This window comes from Psammomys obesus, unplaced genomic scaffold, assembly GCF_907164565.1.
Source record: "Psammomys obesus unplaced genomic scaffold, mPsaObe1.curated_primary_1811, whole genome shotgun sequence".
In the NCBI taxonomy this organism is placed as follows: domain Eukaryota; kingdom Metazoa; phylum Chordata; class Mammalia; order Rodentia; family Muridae; genus Psammomys; species Psammomys obesus.
Genome location: NW_026585644.1, coordinates 48,339,561 through 48,359,238, shown reverse-complemented (window position 1 = coordinate 48,359,238; position 19,678 = coordinate 48,339,561). Strand labels below are relative to the sequence as shown.

The 19,678-nt window shown below is 40.1% G+C and overlaps 1 protein-coding gene across 5 annotated transcripts in view; it reads right to left on the bottom strand.

The window, feature by feature from the left end:
• Ppm1b (protein phosphatase, Mg2+/Mn2+ dependent 1B) overlaps window positions 1-19,140 on the bottom strand; it is a 66,573-nt gene extending 47,433 nt beyond the window's left edge. For 4 of the 5 annotated variants that reach the window (XM_055619063.1, XM_055619078.1, XM_055619071.1 and 1 more), the window contains exon 1: window positions 18,757-19,138. The gene's annotated coding sequence lies outside the window, so the exon portion shown is untranslated. Of the gene's footprint in view, window positions 1-18,756 lie in introns of all 5 variants that reach the window. The other variant, XM_055619055.1, reaches the window with a different exon arrangement.
• Window positions 19,141-19,678: the final 538 nt, after the last annotated feature.

The following is a 19,678-nucleotide window of genomic DNA, read 5'->3' as shown; positions in this document are numbered from 1 at the left end:
GCTGTGTGGAGGTATCAGCAAGGGAGAGATCCCCTCCACTCCCTAATGTCCTCCCCTCTTGTAGTGGGTAGGAGAGCTAGCCCTGATGACAGGGTCATGAGAGCAGAAGAGCTGTTCTTGTCCTTCACCTAGCCAGCACAGTAGAGCTGACCCTGATAGGGGAGGGGGCCACAGGTGACCTGATCCCAAGGGTCTGAGCATGGGAGAGCTGGGCCCACAATTTGTCTGCCCTCCCCCACCCTTGTCCCTCACTACCTATGGCAGGTGGGAGAAATGGCGCTGGGGTCATAAGAGCAGGAGAGCTGTCTCTGCTCCTCACCTGAGCAGCACAGTAGAGCTGGCCCTGGACATGGGGGTTACAGGTAAGTCTGTCCTGCCTATTGTCTGATCTGTGGTGACATGAATGAGGGAGAGATGCTCCCCTCCCTTCCCTCACCATGTATGGCAGGCGAGACAGACAGCCCCAGGGTCATGAGAGTGGAAGAACACTTGGGAGAAGGGGCCCTGCACCTTGCCTGGGCAGCAGGATAGAGCTGACGATATTTTCAAGGTTTGCTGGTGAGCCAGCATGAGAACATGAGAACCAGTAGGCTGACCAGCTCAGACACCTCTCAGGACGAGATCCAGGTCTTTGAATTGGCCCACCCCATCGATGAACTGTGGGAGTGTATGAAGGGGCCCATCCTACAGATCAAAAACTATAAGATCTCCATGACACAGGGCAATAACAGGATATCCATGAGGAGTCCCAGTGTGGTTCCAGTATTGATAGAGTAACAGAAACAGACTAACAAGTCACTGCAATTAACATTTGCAAGCAAAGAAGTGTGGACAAAAGGGTATACTGCAGAACACAGTGACACACTACAGCTTTCACACAAGATTTTTTTTTTTTTCTCTGCATGCATGTGCTAGAGAGGGAGGTAAGATTACAAGGGTGGAGGGTGGGTATGTGGGGAAGAGGAGATGAGTGGGATGGAGGTGCATGATGTAAAATTCACAAAGAACTAACTAAAAAAAAAAGTATGGGGTTATAATATCCTCTGCACAAAAAGCTGAATCCATACTGCATCTAGGAAGGCTTCATACAGCAAAAGCAAGGAAAACTCACAGCAGAAAACCAAATGATAATTAACTGAAAATTCTTTCAACACTTACATAAACATTTTACTTGGAATAATGGGTGATATAACACAGTGGTAAATCAGAAGCTGATCATAATATATGACCCAGGGCACTGAGTCCCACCTCAAACTCCAGAAAAAGAGCATCAGTTCTAACAGTAATCATATAACATTTAGAAGCCAATGCAAAATAAATTTTAGAACTTGCTAATAATAAATAACTCATTTTTTGAGTTAAAAAATGACAGCACTGAAGCGATGATCAAACTACCTAGAACATTAAAGCAATGTAGGTTAACAGAAACAACTTTTTTCTTTTGTTTATTTCTGTGTGCACATAAACATGTGGGCATGTGAAGTCCAGAGGATAGTCTTGGGTGTTGTTCCTTAAAAACTATCCACTTTGGCTTATAAATCTTTTTTGAGGTAGTGTCTCTCACTGGCTGGGAGTTCACTGATTAGGGTAAGCTAGCTGGACAACAAACCCCTAGGATTGAGAACTCTGCCACCCCAGAACTTGGGTTAAAAGCATGTGCAACAAACACAGCATTTTTTTTTAAACCATGGGTTCTAAGAGATTGACTGAAATCCTGTTGTTTGTGTAACAAGCACTTTACTGATCTATCTTCCCAGCCCAAATTTTATTGTTTGTGGTAGGTCAACAGCCAAATTCAGTAACTTAAGTAAGTTTTTTATTTATAATTTTGTTTGTGTACATGCTACTGAGCATGTATGGTGGTGATAACATTTTAAACATTGTTTGAGGTTAATGTCCATGACTTTTCTGAATCACATAGTAAGAGGTTTTATCAAGTCTGTAAACTTCTCTATCAATACTGCTTAAAATAATTTATCCTCATACCCTACTCATTTGTAGTTAAAAGGAAAACTCTAGGCTCAGTCTGTTTAGACTTGAATACTAGATACAGACAGACTGTCTACCCGCTAAATGACAAGTCTTTCTTTTACCCCAGTTTCTGAAAAAATGAGGGGAACACACCCTCCACATAAGTCAACTAAAGAATCTCATTCTTTTCTCCATTTTTCAAAAAAACTGTATTTTATTTATTATGTGTGTGTATGAGGCTGCACACATAACACAGAGAGCTAGGAAAAATTTTAAACTCTTACAAACTAGTTACAATAGTGGCTTCCTAGTTTCAAAATTTTGAGGACACAGTGCATGAAAGATTATCAAGATACATTTGTATGATCTAGCTCAGTGCCCTTCACTTCCAGCCTGTTGTTAGACAGATTAACACAATTACTATTAGAGTGTTCACAGTGACTGCAACTAATCCTGAACTCGAGTTCTGTCAACTGCTTCAAAGAGCAGAGAAAAAGAGCACAGAGGCCCTACCATCAGTAAACTCACAGAAACTAAACAATTGGTCTCATCCTTTCCTCTGACTTTTAAAAATTATGTTTTGTGTGTATGTGTGTCTCACGTTGCGCTTGTCAAACAAAGGACAACTTGTGGAGGTCGGTTATCCCCCGTTGTGTGGAGCTCAGGACTTAAACTCAGGATGATCAGGCGTGGTGGCATGGGAAGCACTACCCAGTAAGCCAGCCCCTCAGCCCTGCACACCTATTTATTTATTTATTTATTTATTTATTTATTTATTTATTTATTTATTTATTTATTTGCCTATCTATCTATTTATTTATCTATTTATTTATTTATATTGTTTTCTGAGAAAGGTCAACTTGAGGAATGACTCTGAACTCCTGTTTTTCCTGCTTCCCCTTCCCAAGTGCTCGGATTATACAATGGGAGTGAACTATCATAACTTCCTTTCAATTCTTAATGTTTTAGTATTAAAGCATAGGTCATTTCTTCAAAATATCAGCAGGATTACTTAAGATTTTTAAAATAATTATATGAAAGTTCAAAAAATTTGAACTATCAAATAATTAATAAGTTGATTTTATCATTTGTACTGTATTAAGTTAAGCAGACATTGGCTATACCCAGCTAATAAACAATAGGTATTATTCACAGATATAAAAGCCTTTGAAGTCTTAAAAATTCCTCAAAAGTGAAACTTGGGAGTGAAAAAAAAAAAAAAACTCATTAGATCACAATTTTTGTGAAATTAACTTCTATGTGACAGTGATCACAGGAATGACTCCTCCTCTCTTTTCCTAGTCTGAAAGCATAGCCATCATTATCTTCCCCTGGGAATCAGACCTAGAGCTTCACACATGCTAGACAAGTATCTACATGGAGCTACACTATGTTCAAGGGTTTCACATTCAGGGCAAGAACAATGCCTTTTTGACCCCTTCTAAGGAAAACATCAGTTACGCTATAAAAGAGAAGTATAGTGGTACTATGACAGCTGCATTTTGCTTTGCTAGAAATTTTACTTAGAAAAAAAAAAAAAGTCCCATCATTGTTTAACTATGAATAGTATATTCTGAAATGCAAACTATATGCAGATCTGAACTATGAACCGAGTATGTATGTATACAAGCTATACCAAAAACCCAAAAGCCCTCTTTACTTTAAATTAGAACTTCTCAACAGAGGATATTGCACCATATAAAAGAGGAATTAGGTATCGGCACCCTAATCCCAGCATTTGGGAGACCCTGAGGCAAGAGAATTGCTGTGAGTTTAAGGATAACCAGGGCTACAGAGTGAGAATTTCCCCAAAGAATTAACATCACTTGTCCTTTTTCCAGACTGTTGTCTTTATTTTTTAATTATGGGCATATGATCCTAAAACAGGTATAACTGAGAGGAAAGAATAGGAATGAATTTCATTAGCTAAAAGAAAATATAAATCAAAATTATATACTGGAGGCGGGAGAGAAGGGTGGTTGCTAAAGAGCACTGACTGCTCTTCCAGAGTACCAGTGTTCTGACACCCAGCACCCACATGGTGGCTCACTACCATTCCTAACTACAGTTTGAGGGGACCCAATGCCCTCTTTTGGCCTTCACAGTAATGCATGCGTATGTCACACATACACGTAGCTAAAACACTAGCACACATAAAAATAAATTCTTAAACTTTTAATATATACTGTATGATTTAAGTGAGAAATAAAAAGAGGCTAAACTATCACAGTATATGAGATCAGTAGTCAGAAAACCATAAAATGCCTGTGATAATCTGACAAACTCACATGTCTTCTTCATTAACAATGACAGGACCCAGTTGCAGGCTTAATACAGTAACACAACTCTGAAATAGTGGCAATGATTTTGGCAATGTTTTAGGAATCCTCCAATGACTATAACATGATTTAAATGTTAGACTTTAAGAAAATACTAAATTTCAGTTAGAGATTAGAGAAAAATGAAATCCATCCTCTTTATCCTCAGATGGAGGTAAGGGTCGAAAGGCTCCAGTTAAAAAGCCCTGATTTAATCTTTGACACATCAGCAACTTGAAAGAGATGAAGCGTATGTCAGGTGGACATAAGACGATGATATGCAGGGGAAGGATGGGATTTGAAGACATGTTTGGAACCCACTAAAACTAAGTGTATTGTCAAAAAAGAGGAGCGTGAAGAAACAAGCTCTAGACCAGTAGTTCTCAACCCTCCTGACACTTTGACCCTTTAATATACTTTTTCATGTTGTGATGGCACCCAAACATAAAATTATTTTGTTGTTACATAACTATAGTTTTGCTACTGTTATGAATCCATTGTAAATACATAATAATGCAAGATATATGGTATATGACCCCTGGAGGTCACAACCCATAGGTTGAGAATCACTGCTCTAGAGTACTGCAATATCTACTAGTCAAAAGGTGAAAAAAAAAAATGATGTAGAAGTTATTTGAGACTCAGCAAACAGGAATGTGGGGGTGGAACTCAAGAAAGTAGCACCCCTGAAGACCAAAGAAATATTTACAGAGGAAGAAGTGATCAACTGTCAAACTGCTCTAGAACTGTACTTGATCAGACAGAACAACTTAAAGCACTTATGCCCACAACCTTAGAAAAAGATACTATGATAACCACATTGCATATACCTAACGAAGGTAAAGAAATTAGTCAAAGATGAACAGCTATCAAGATACCAAATCAGGCAATCAAAGTCAGACCTCATAGGCTCATTCCTCTGTTGTTTTATAAAAATGAAAATCCCAACCATTTGATTTTACTAATAAAGACTCAGGAGCCAGATGCTGGGGTGAAAACTTGCTAGCTCAGAGAGGCAGAGAAAGCACCCAGCTGACCTTCCTTCTCAGCTCAGGTCCAGATAGAAAAACCCAAAAGGCTCACTAGCTCAGCTGATAGCCCAGGAGGAAAAGGAAAAAAAAAACAAAACACCAAAGCCAAAGGCTTGCTAGCTCAAAGCCCCCAAAATCCCCCAAAACCCTGAGAGCTACAGCTTAAACTAAAACCAAAGAGCTACAGGGCTTGGAGCTCAAAGCTCCTTCTCCTTCTACACAGTCTTAAATAACCCTGAACTCAAAGCCCTGTCAGGTGGTTTCCTGCTCTGCCTCTTGACCTAGTATATTAACTTTGGGTACAGAAAACTCTTGGATTAAAGGTATATGCTAGGGATGGCTGAACCACCTGTTTATAATAAACAAAGTTCTTGGATTAAAGGTATGTGATAGGGCTCAACCACACCAAACAAGAAACAGGGTTCTACAGTTCACAATTTTGGGGTTCACAATGGTATCAAATATCCTTCAACACTCCTCCCACTCTCAACTGGAATAAAAAGTTCTCAAGATAAAGGTTATCACCCTTTTTCTACGGACTAGTAAACATGCCCTTAAACGTATTTAAATGATAATGAAGCAGTAGTTTGAACCAGGCACTCCTACAACTCCAACACAGGGAGGGGAGATGAGATGATTCAACATTAATGTGACAGTTCACAAGTTAGAGGAAACCAATGCAATGTAACAAAGCAAATGCTAAACACTACAAGTCAAGAAAACTTTCCTGAAATAAAACAGCAAAGTAACAATACTGAAAAGGTGGGCCATATTTACTGAGAAAACTAACCCAGTTAAGATAATATTAAAACATGTTCTGGCTAAACTATTGTATTTTCAAAAAAAAAAAAGAAAAGAAAAATCCTTTCTACTTTCAGGAAAGACCAAGTTGTACACATAGGAAAAAAAAATAAAACTGTCATCAAATTTTGACAGCAATGTTCCACACCATATTAAAAGCGATATTTAAGACATGCAATGAAAGAAAATATCTATAACAAACTTTACAAATGATTTGTAAAAAAAAAATTACAAATAACATGAGGACCTACGATGGGTCTACCAAGGGAAAAAAGCTATCCTGTTGGAAGGTCACTACGGCCATCAGCTAAGAATCCCATGTCTACTGCTACTAGCTGTAAAAAGACAAAAATTTCAGATTCTTTCACACCAAAATCCATTTATTGTGGGTCAAAAACCTAAGAGAAATCTTGTTTTTCAGGTTATCACCCTTCCTCTCCTGACCAGGAAACAGACAAATTTACTGGCTGGCTCAACCACTTCTCTGACTCAATTACTTAAATCCTCAGCTTGATATTGCCTTAAAGATGGAGGGTGGGCACAAAACTACAAGCATGGTGACTCACACATGTAATACCAACACTTGGGAGGCTGAGGCAGGTGAGTTACCTCAAGGCTCAGGCCAGCCCAGGCTATGGAGACCCTCTCACAAAAATAAAGGTGGTTATGTACACCTTTAATTCTAGGACTCAGCGGGCAGAGTGAAAAAACAGGTGTGGTGGCTCACACTTTTAATTCCTTCCTCCCTCCTACACTGGAAAGGCAGAGGAAGACAGATCTCTGTGAGTTCAAGACCAGCCTGGTGTACAAAGCCCGGTCTAGTACAGATACACAGAGAAACCCTGTCTCAAAAAAAAAAAAAAAAAAAAAAAGAAAGAAAGAAAGAAAGAAAGAAAGAAAGAAAGAAAGAAAGAAAGAAAGAAAGAAAATGAAATACCTCTGTAATGTTGGTTGGAAGACAAGGAGATGCTGCACATTAACTGCTTAAAGCAGAACTTGATATATAAATCACAACTTAGTAACAACAAAATATCTAATGTTTAAAATGACTAACCTTTTATATATTATTTATTGACCCCTTGAGTGTTTCAAGCTGGGTTCTACTACATCTAACTATTCCTTTAAATTATTTTATTTTTAAAATCTTTTTAATGACTCCTGAAACCAGCAAACCCAGGAAAGAGAAAAATGTATTTAAGCACTGTATCAGAACACTATGGACAGCATGTGCGTGATTCCATTTTTCTGAAATCCCTTCTCTTCCATGTGCTTTACTATTAAAGGGAGTAAGTTTACTATGAGAAGGCAGTCTGTGCAGGTCCATCCACTCTGCTGTCTAGTTTACCCCTGCTGCTGAAGGCCTTGTAGGGCTCTGACTTCTGACATAGAGGATGCATCCACTTTAGGCACAGTTTGATGCGTGCTTACAAATGTGCCCACCATTTGAGAAACAGCATTCCCATCCCTCTGAAGTACTTGCACTCTCTGATGCTCTCCCCATCCAATTTAGGGCAGTCAGTGACCTGCTCTCAATACGAAGCTCTGCTGCTTCTAGAATTCCATGTATGAGATACACACACTCCTTTGTGCCTGGTTTCTTTCACTTCACATGACACATGTGAGATCTATGTATGCTGTTTATCATCTGCTTTTTGTTTCTTTCCTTCATGGCTCTGGGTTTTAAAGAGACTGAAGCAAAGTCTCCAGAAAGTAGTTTAAGGATTCAAGCAAATTGCATGTGTATATTAAAAGCTTATAGTAAGCTTAAAAGCTATGTTTAAAAAAAAAAAAAAATCCTTTCCTTTCCCAGATTTATGATTTTTTTTTTCCAGCTAGTTGTGCTGGAACTAAAGTTGTGTTTGCATTTGTATTTAACCACCTGAATAATAAAACAAAGGCTGGCGCTACTTTGGACTTTGCCATGATTTCATGACCGATTTCAGTGACAGAGATCACCCTTTTAATTTCACCAAGCCCAGAAATAAATAACTGTTCTTCCCTGACACAACAGTTTTCATTTAGGAATGATAGTGAAACAAGTTCAGAGGTGCACTAGCTCGACTTCTAGCTCTTTGTCATCTTCTCCCTTGGATGAAAAGATCCAAATTATAAAAAGCAAATAAGGGGGGAGCCAAGCAAAGGTCTGATAAGTATTTTAGAGAAAATATTATTTGTAGGTCGGACTGCTCATGTGAATGCTATGTTTAAAAGTAGTGAATGAAGAGGGGTAGAATAAGAATCGAGCAATACAGTCACAAATGAATTTACCCTGGAACACAGCCTTATCAGGTCCAGCATGTCTAATGTATTTGGTACCAAGAAAGTTCCTCATTATAAAAATCTCACCCTCTCTAAATCACCAATCTGCCCAGGAAGGTAACTCAGACATTGCCTGTTTACCGATGTGGTCCCAGAGAGGTTTGAAGCCAGATACTGCATAGCACAGCACTTCACAAACTCTTCCTAACTCTCCCTCTGGAAACTAACACTTGTATTCATTCATTTTTATTCATTTTACTTTGGCTTCCTATGCTAAATTGAGAGGTAGACTCCCCCAACCCACGTAACACTTAAGTTTTAGCCTAAATTGCCTTCTACAACCACACTGATTTAGTTGCCCTTACTGACTTCATAGATGTAAATTTTACACATTAAAATCTGCTACATCTGTTCAATTACAGCGTAATAAATAAAATTCTTTCCCAAACAACCTGCTATTCCAATCTACCTACTGGTATTAATGACAAGAACACTTCTTGTAACCAAAAGAAGAAATCTTTTTTTTTTTTTTTAAATACAAATCCAACCACTATTTTTGAACTATGTTCCATTAGTCCATTAGTGCTGTTGGTTAAGTGTCCCTCTCCAGTTACCATTCTAATCTTCAGCATCATCAGCTGATGATGTACCTGCCTCTTCCCTGGACTAACCTGACTGTCATCATCTCACCCTTTCTCTAATCTAACCCACCCATCAGTTTGTTTTCTTAAAACACACTCTAAATTAGATGGGTTCTCATGTCTCCAAAAAAGGAAAAACAAACAAACAACAAACTACCACTAAATACAAAATGCCCAGTCCAGGTTAATCAGAACCTTATCCTCTAAACTGCCAGGCCTCAGCCCTACCCAGGAGTACACTGTACATATCCCCACCTCACAACCTACTTGTTGGATAAAGCCTCTAATGAGCTGACCAATCCTTCAAGGGACCTTGAAGACAAGCATCCCAAACTCTTTATCCCTCCCTCTCACTACTTCTCTTTAGTGATTCACATTTAAAGCAGCCACTGCTTGGAACAGAGGGCACACTAATACATTCCTCTCACCTGCTGTCTTGACTGACGCACATACCACAGCTCCTCCTAGTCCCCCATTAGTCTAGCCTGACTGCTGCTTTTCAGAATGCTCTGGCTCTAGATCAGAATCCATTCAGCCTGGCTCTTCTTAAGGATCCTTAGGTTTTTAGGGCCAAGGAAAGACAATGATACAAGATGAAGAACAAATTAAATAATCTATTTAATGAAAAAGTACATAAAGTTATAACGAAACCACCTTGCCCTCCCCACCCACTACACACTATATTAACATTTAAGTACTATCTTCCTAAACACTCGTTTCAATGAATTTTAAACTGTTAGGGAAGATTTTAAACTATCTTTAGGTTAAAATCTTTAGTTAGCATCGTCACTTTATAGAGACACACATGTAATTAATCCCTAAAATGCATAGCAATAAATACCTGTGTTTTGCAAAGTGCTTCCATGTTAATATACCTACTATCAGTTTTAATCATTTTCTAAAAAACCAACAACAAACAATGTAGAAGAGTCAGACAAATGATAATGACAAACACACGGAAGGGAAATGATATCCAAGAAAACATGAGAATGCTGACTACCCCTGAAGAGGGGGGATGAAAATTCACTAATACGAAAACACAAAATTAAAACTACACTAAAATAATCATTTCACCATGTTGAGAGTGACAAAAGATAGCTGAAATAACAAATATAGACAAGAATACAGAGCTGTGCTATGACCTACAGTAGCCACCAGCCATGTGTGGCTAGCACAAATTTGAAATGGGGTTAATCCAAATGGAGATTTACTGTAAAATCCTCCTGGTCGTTTAAAAAAATAAAGGACAATATGATTCCAGTCGCTCTTCCTAATTAACTAGTCAACTCTAATCTAAATTTGAAATATGTAATACTTGACTCCCATAATTTGTCCATACACTGTAATTCTGAAAAGACACTAATTTCTTTCTATACACTGATCATAATGTCTGAAAACTGATTATTTTTAAATACCCTTTAATAATCATAAATAAACTATTATATAGGCATCTGTGTGTCCAAATTTGGTGATCACCTGTATTTAAAATCAAGTTGAGCTGGAAAGATGGCTCAGTGGTTAAGAACACTGTACTTGTGTTCAAATCTCAGCACCCACAGAAAAGCTAACAATCATCCAAACTCCAACACCCTCTTCTGGCTTCCCCAGGTTCTGCATGCATGCGATACACATATATGCAGACAACACCATACACATAAAACAAAACAAACAAAAAACCCTTGCAGTACAGCATAAATGCAGATGAGAAGATGACCTCTGCTACAGACAGACTTATCTTAGAAAGGAGTCAAGATATACATTAAGAGCAATAAAGTAAAATCTAAGTCATTACTGACCCCTGAAAATATTTACTTACCCTAACTAGATACTGTTTATAAAGCAAAATTAAAAACTATTATATGCTAAGCTAAAATTTGTTCTTACACTTTACAATTTGATTCAAGATACAGTTGACCCAATTAAAAGCCCATTTCCCCAAGTTTAGGCTCACCAACCATTAAAGCTTTAAATTAAATTAACCAAACAAACTGTAAATGGCTAGATGTGCAGCTCAATACTAAAATGTAAGCGTAAGGCCTTGTACTATAGTCATTACCCACTCCCCAAAACAGGGAATGTAAAGGTTTACTTGGATGAAATTAACATGGCCTCTTATGTCATAAATGGAACGAATGTTCATTTTTATATTGTAAATAAATACAAGTAAATTCAATTTAATGTAAAAACCTAATCTCGATTCACTGCAACAATGAGGATCACAAAATCTCACTCTCAAATGAAACGATCATGATGGATCAAAATAAAAACAAAGACTCAGATCTTTCCAGGTTAATATGCAATGCTTGTGTAATCTCAAGAAAAACATCTTTACACACTGTATCAGTACACAGAAAGCTACGGTCGGTCCTGTAGCCACAAAAGGCAGGAAGCAAGCACCTGCTTCACAGGCAAGCAGGAGTGGGGCAACCTCAAGCAGAAATCAGCAATGCAGAAAAGCAAAGACACCTCAGACAATATTCCACATCACAGAATTATGGGAGCAATGATAAACAAGCAATCTGAGCACGTGAAACTAAAAACAAATTGGCCTTAGAAGCCAGAGAACAAAAGTAGAAATGACAGTATTGCCAGACACCATTGGCCAGCCATTAATCACTAAGCTATCTTCAACTAAGAACAGAAAGAGAACCAGGTCTTTCCCAACACAAATAACAGCATGCATTTTACAGACATTCCCAAGCTACTGGTTTATCTTTTGTGGTGCTGAAGATCAAACCTAGGGTCCTACTATCAAGCTATGAAACTCTCCCCATCCCTGGTTATCTATCAACAGACACACTCAAGTACTGTTCCTCTTCTCAGACCCTACCTACCCTTTCTAGGAACTCACCTCTCAAATGTGACCATAAGTGGAAATACCTATGTTCCTAGTTTAAGGATTGCTTTTCTCTGGGTCTCATTCTAAACTGAAATCAGTGTCTCTCAAGTACAATTTCCCTTTTCTTAACACACTCCAACTTTTTTAAACTAGTGAAGCTCAGCAAGAGATGGTAGCACAAACCTGTAATCCCAGCTACTTGAAAGACTGAGGCAGGGGATCATGTGAGCCCAGGAGTTCTAAAGCAGCCTAGGCAACAAGTGAGAACAAACAAAAACATTCAGTGAAGTTCTAATCAGTTCTTAAATGTGTGTAGAAAGCATACACATCCTGGAAGGTCACTGAATGTCTGAAACCAGCCCAAAAGGAAGTTCAACTGTACAATCAACTGAAGACTCATTGGCTGGCTTGACTATAAGGTCTATGGGGGCATATTTTTCTTTTTTGTTCATTCCAGCCTGAAATGGTACCTTGCATGCATACTCCTTGAACCCAAGAGCAACAAGAGAGCTGCATTTTAAATACTTTACACTGTGAACTTTTTACATCTCTGTAGGTTTTAGCCTAGAATAAATGAAAATAACAGAGAACATCCCAAATATTAAACTTGTATCATTTGGGGTTATTTTTTACTCATTTATAGGACACTATAAAGAGCTACCAAGATGCAGGAGATACACCAGGTCCTCACCTCAGAGGTGAACATTTATTTGGGGTAGGAGGACCTACACCACACAGAAAGGTTAGGTATCTTCAAGTGACAGATTAGGTCATATGTTCTCCAATTCATAAGAACATACATTAACTATCCCTTATCAGTGCTTAGAGCACTTCACACCTAATCAAGAAAATAAAATACAATTCCATTTAAGAGCCAGTGATAGTACTCTCAAGCTTAAAAGTACTTTGAAATCCTCCTCTCTTCTCTCCTCCCTGCCCCCAAGACAGGGTTTCTCTGTATAGCCTTGGCTGTCCCAGAACTTGATCTGTAGACCAGACTGACTTCAGAGATCCACCCATTAGATTAAAGGCCTGTGCCACTACTGCCCATGAAATCCTCCAAATGTTTAAATTCATCTATGGATTTTTTGTCAATCCTACTTCTTTTCAGGTGCCCACCATGTATCAAAACACAAACTACCCACTTGCCTTATTTCCTGTTATATTACAAATTTTACTCTATAAACCTGAGAATTTAACTGCCTTTTTAGTTTTTCATTAAAATTAATGTTACCTGTTCCTATGATACAGTGTATTTTTTCAGTGACAATCTATTTTGTAGTGAAGGTCATTCTAAATAAACAAAAACCACAAAGCTATTAGTGGCAGATGTTATCCTCCCTTTCTCTCTCAGTAATTGGTTCCATCCCTAGAAGCTCCTTCAACAGTAGACAGCTTCCAGAAAGCATATCCTCTGCACCTAGGTCTGCACAGAGATACAGAGTTTTATAAGTTTTATAAGTAGTGATGGCTCCGAAGTCAAGATTTTTAATTTTCAAAGTTAATGTAAAGTTAAAACTCAACCTTGATGACACTCTCTTTTCTTCAATTTGGTTGTTTTGTTTTAAAATAGAGTCTTAGTATGTACCCAGACTGGCCTTGACACCTGACACTTCAAAATTCTCCAAAAGAAGACTTTGAATGTATTTTAATCTTAACAAGTTAATAATAAGGTAATTAGCATTTTAGGGCCCAGAATGCGCTCCCTGTTAGAGTACACTGGTGCAAGGACAGTGTTCAATCCCTGCACTACACACGCACGCGCGCGCACACACACACACACACACACACACACAAAATTTAGCAAGTCATAAAAGCTTCAAACTGGTAAACGTCTTTAAATAATACAAACCTTAGTATTAAATGAAGTCTAGTGTGTGAAATACAAATGATCGAGCTATTGAGTTACTGAAGTTAAATCATTAAAAGTAACATTTTAAAATATCTACTGTTGCAGGGCCTGGTGGTCTACATCCTTTAATCCCAGCTCTTGGGAGATGGAGGCAAAGGCAGAAATTTCTCTGTGAGTCTGAGGATAGCCTGGTCTGCAAGCAGTCAGGGAAAGAGCTCTCTCTCCCTGTGAGACTCCTGGAAGGAAGAAAACCACAAAAAAACAAACAAAGGTACATGTTATGCCAAGATAGTGTAGATAGGAACACTTCAGAAGTATTTTGAAGCATGACAATAATGCAGAAGCAACATGTTTCTATTAAAATTAAATTGTATTGGCAATCTGAAATATGGAGAAAAAAAGGTATGGGCTGGGCAGGTAGCTCAGTAACAGATGGTTTGACTATCATGCATGAGACCTTGGGTTCAATCTCACCTCAAAACAAACAAACAAAAACCCACAAACAGTGACTTATTCACATTTTCTAGGATACTAGGGGTTATTAAAAGTTTTGAATAATTAATTAATAATTAAATCTCCAACACAATATTACATAAAAATTTGGAAGCGTTATAATCAAGAAGTTAGTAAAAGATTCTTTTATCCTCACTGACTTAATCGCCTGATCACACTACTGAAAACTACTGTAAAAGGTGTTCTTTCTGGGAGCATCAGATGGATGCTGGACAGATCAGTCTTCTCAACTGAAGCTACATAAAGACATGAACTAGAAATGTTTTACTTGTAGAAGACTTGGAAACACACTCTAGCTCAGTAATAAGAGTACTTTCTAGTATTTTTAAGGTCTTAGGTTCCACACCATGAACACAGAAAAACAGGGAGACAGGGAGGGAGAAGGTGATCAGGGTGATTTCAAAATGACTTCCTAAAGATACTGCTACCGTGAGTTGAGAACACCAAAAGTAAACAGCAACCAAAACATAGGTAAGAAGCTAGGAAGATCACTCAGCAAACACCTGCCTAGCAGCAGCAACATATCTCACAAACTAGACAGGACAGAGAGGCAGAGAAGTTCAATAGCCTGAGATTTGAGACCAGCCTGGAATAAAGGAGAGCCTGTTTCATAACCAAAAAGGAAAGTACAGATTACGAAGCTTTTGTAACTTTTTCATGTGTACTCGTTAAATTAACTGCTAGAAACTGTTAACAAGTTCTGTCAATTTATTATATTTTACACTCATCAAGTATAATTTTTTTAAAAAAATCCAAACAGTCCCCAAATTTATTTTATCTTAACTTCACTGAGTTTAGAGAGCAATAGTCTAAATCACATATCTGGCTGGGGTCTGCCCAAAATTTCAAGAATCTGCTAACATTCTTGGTTATATTCTACAACATAAATTGAATCAGCAGTATTCAGGATCATTCTAATTCTAAAATTAGTTCACTAAAATAAAATATAAGCGCTGAAGAGATACCTTGGGGAGTAAATGTGGCTTGGCACCAAGTCTAACAACCTAAGTTTGATTCTCAGAACCCACATGGTAGAGAACCAGGTCTGACCTCCACTCACACACCATGGCAAGTGGCACCAAGATAAGTACACACCTCTTTTCCCCTCCCCCCTACCCCACCCACCCACACCCACACACTCACTTATAAAATAAAAAAGGAAAATAAGAATCACTGAAAACCCAAAACTCACATTTTTCCAAATCTCTTTTTCTTTTTCTTTCTTTTTTTTTTTTTTTTTTTTTTTTGGCTTTTTGAGACAGGGTTCCTCTGTGTAGCCTTGGCTATCCTAGACTCACTTTGTACACCAGGTTGGCCTCAAACTCAAAGAAATCCACCTGCCTCTGCCTCCCAGAGTGCTAAGATTACAGGCGTGAGATTACAGGAATATGCTGGGCCATCTTCCAAATCTGTTACTATTAATCATACCTTAAATTACTGTATGAATAAATTCTATTAAATTTTAAACTTAAAAAAATAAAAATAAAAACCACTACCAAAAGTCCTTGTATGAGTCTGGTAGCATTTGGTGTTTTCCTAATTTCTCTTTTTAAAGAATCCAATAAATCATCAAAATTGTATTTTGCATAAAACAGAAAATAAAAAAGTTAATTTTATTAACTTAGCTAATATTTTTTAAGAGCAAGGTAGCCTTGCTCTGTAGCCTCTGGAGCTTGCAAATTATCTTGCCTCAACTTCCTGAGTGCTAGGAGAATAGAGTACTATTAGAATTATATTATTTTACTACTTTCCATGCAAGGTAAGGTTGCAATATACTTTTAACTATAGTGTAACACATAACACATAAATACTCATGAAATATAAATTACGTATGTTATAGCATCAATAGTGGGAGGGGAAGAACATTCACTCCCAGTATCATATACAATAATAGAAATATACCATTAAAGAAATATGTACAAGGATGTGGGCCTTCCAACTCTTGGCTCAGCTAATTTTTAATAAATCTCCATATCTAAGTGATACTATGGCAAACTGCCAAAACACTGTTAATCCACACTACAGTTGAACTGAAAGGTTTCCACTAACAAATCCACATCATAAGAAACATGGTAACTTTCAAGAGCTAGTTTTTCTGCCTATAACAACTTAAAAATCAACTGTTCTTAGAAGCATAGCTATTTAAACACTATCCCATTCTTTTTGATGATATAATCTTAGAGGATTTGGTAATTATGTGTCTACTAACATAAAACTGTTTACTGACATGACCATCACAGAAACTAGATACCAGACATTAGAACACAGTTCTGACTATCACTTTTTTAAGAGACTATCAACAAAACAAGTTCAAGAGCCATGGCCAAGAAAGTGGAGAAATACTAATTAAAATATGAAAGGTCAAGTGAAAATATATAATGCTACATGAACACAACAAGGTACCAAACAGAAACTGTTTTACGACTTTATGAGAGAAAACAACAAATGGAGAGAAAACACAACCATTATAAACTAGCAAAAACCTACAAGAAGATTTAAACTTGTGAGAGAGAGAGAGTTCAGGAGCTAGAAAGCACTTGCAGCATGCTCTTTGGAGGACCTGGGCTCGGTTCCCAACACCACAATGGCACATCACAGCTGCCTGAAACTTCTGTTGCAAGAGATCTTGTGCCCTCTCACTCTCTTTTGGCCTCCACCACCAGGCACACCCGCGGTGGTACATGTGGAGTATTTACAAAATGTATGAGTGTAAGCAAACACTCGTAATACAAAACAATATGAGAAATCAATCTGTTTAAAATTTGAAAACAGAGAAGAGTGGCAAGTATGGTGGCACACTATAATCCCAAGAATCTGAAACAGGAGGATCACTGAGAACAGCCTAGGTTACCACAGTGAGCCCAAGGCCAACATGAGTTAAATTGTGAAATACTGTCTCAAAGAAACAAAACACAACAAAACAAAAAACCCCCTAACACTCTTAGGAAGAAGAGGGAAGAGGGATTTCAGCACTAAATATTAAACAAATTTAAACATTCACTGTCCATTTGGAAGGACCACAAAAGCATTTCTTTAAAAAAAAAAATAAAAAAAAAATTCACCATTTTGCTGGGTATGGTGGTTCACACCTTTTCAAGCTCAGCACTTGGGGAGAAGAGAGACCAGCATATCTCTCTGAGTTCAAGGCTAGCGTGGTCTACACAGTGAGTTTCAGGACAGCCAGGATTACACAATAAGCCCCCATGCCCCGGTCTTAAATAAAAGATTACCATCTAGATATTATTGCAAGTTATGTGTCTTTTTAAGCCTATGCTCTTGGGAAATTCTAAAATAATCAGAATAAGCTCCATACTTAAGAGATGGTGTATTTCAACGCAGGCCTACAAAAGGAGCTCTGTGATTGCACAACACAGTAAATGAAACAATATCTATTAACACTCAGTGGCCACGGCATGTTTCTGCAATTGCCCAGAACATACTGTGACTTCGCCTGCTCACTGCACAGCCTACCACTTCTCCATCCATGTAGTCGCTCCGATATAAGGAGTTCCTGTACTAATCCTACAATAGGCCTCAGTAATTCCCACACCTCAGTAGCTGTAAACCTTTGTTAACAGAAAAAGAATGTTTTTCCCAAAATAGCCACATCACAAGAGGACAACTCAAATTCCTTAATAATCCCTTTACAAGACTCCTGCCAGCTTTATTTTGATACATTAAACATGTGGGGCCTATTTTAAAAGTTCTCTGTGACTTACCAAAACAGCTTCGTAGTTGTTTTTAAGTTTCCAAGTTGTTTTTAGAAGCGCTTGAATACTGATGAATTTGGGCTGCTATCAAATGCTTAAGAGGCATTTATTTGCCAAATAAGATGGGCAAACTTCCTAGAGGTGCTAAAACTGGTATTAGAAGTCACGCAACTTTAAAAAAAAAATGAAAAAAAAAAATGGCTCCAACTTTGACCAAGCCCTTCATTTAGAAATTTACTTCAGGGTTATTTTCACTTGTGCTTAATCGGACTTTTTTTTTTCCTTAAAGGCTCTTTACAATTAATGGGCCTCCAGTAAATTTGGGACGGAGTTGGTAATAATTTCATTTAGAAAGTCCACTGTGAGGCACGACACCCGAAATTTTCCGACGGTGGATGGGGGCAGGCGGACAGACCCAGAGACACGAGCCGCGTCTGGTTGCAGGAGAGAAACGGACCCGGGCACGAGAGGAGGGAGGAGGCCAGGAGCGGCACAGACAGAAAGGCCAGCAAGTTTTCACAAGGAAGTGAAGCGGAGCGCGGAGGGCAGAAGGCGCCCCGGGGAGCAGGGCGGGAAGGTGCTGACCAGCGCGGCGTCCGGGGCCGGGGGAGCCGCGGCCGGGGCGGCCCGCGCGCCCGGGGCGCTGCCTGCTCGGGAGCCGCCGACCTGCGCGCGAGCCGGCGGACTGGTCCCTCGCCGCGCTCCCCGGAGCCCCGCGCGCCCGCGGAGGCGGCGGCCCGGGCCGGGCCTACGCCCGGGCCTCCGAGCGCAGGCTGGCCGGGCGGCCGTTCCCCGCTCCGCCGGGCGCCCAGCGGCCTTACCTGAGGCGAAGGCGGGAGGCGAGGTCTCGCGGGCTCGCCCGCCACACAGCCGCCCGCGGCCCCCGGCTTCCTCCCGAGGAGCGACACCGCCTCAGCCGCCGCTTCGCCCTCGGGGGCTCGGCCACCGCCGCCCGGGCTGTTTACACCGTCCGGCCCCTCACGCCGCCGCCGCCGCCTTCTCTCCAACCCAATGCCGCTGCCGACTCGGCCGCCGCCGCCACCTCCGCCGCAGCCTGATCTCTCTGGAGCATCTTCCAGCCACCGGACACGGAGAAACAGAGACTCCAGCCGCGCCGGCAGGAAACTCCCCCGCAACTGCCAGGGGAGGACCAGGCGGTCAGAGCACCGGCGGCTTTTCCGCCATTGAGCAGCGGCCGCTCCGCTCCTCCTGCAACCCCCTCCCCGCACCGCCGTCTTTCCCCGCCCCTACTCGGGCTCCGCCCTCCACGGACACCCATTGGGGCGCCGCGCGTGTCGCCGCGGCCTCCGGTTTGCTGAGAGGCCTGTCAATCTCCATCCTCCCGCCCCGCCTGGCTCGCAGTACCCTCTGTGCTCCGCTTGCCCCGCCCACGCGGCCCCGCCTCCGAGTCTTTAATTGCCCATTGGGCGTCGGTGCCCACCTTTAATTGGCAAGGTCAAGTATCCATCAAACACCGCCCACCATTGAGGCCCAACCCTTCATTAGCATTTACTTTATTCAGCCCCGCCTCCGCGCCGCTCTCCCTCCCGACGTCACCGGCCTGCCCACTCTAGTAGCCATAGGTACAGCCCTCCGTCAATCAAATTATGCCTGCTTGGAGACCGGCCCCCTTGTCTGATTGGTCCAAGTGGAGGCCTGACCCTCCGTTTATTGGTTTCCTCGGCTTGTCCGCCCCTAAACCAATTTCCGAGTCCGGCACTCCGGCTTTTTTTAAAATGAACG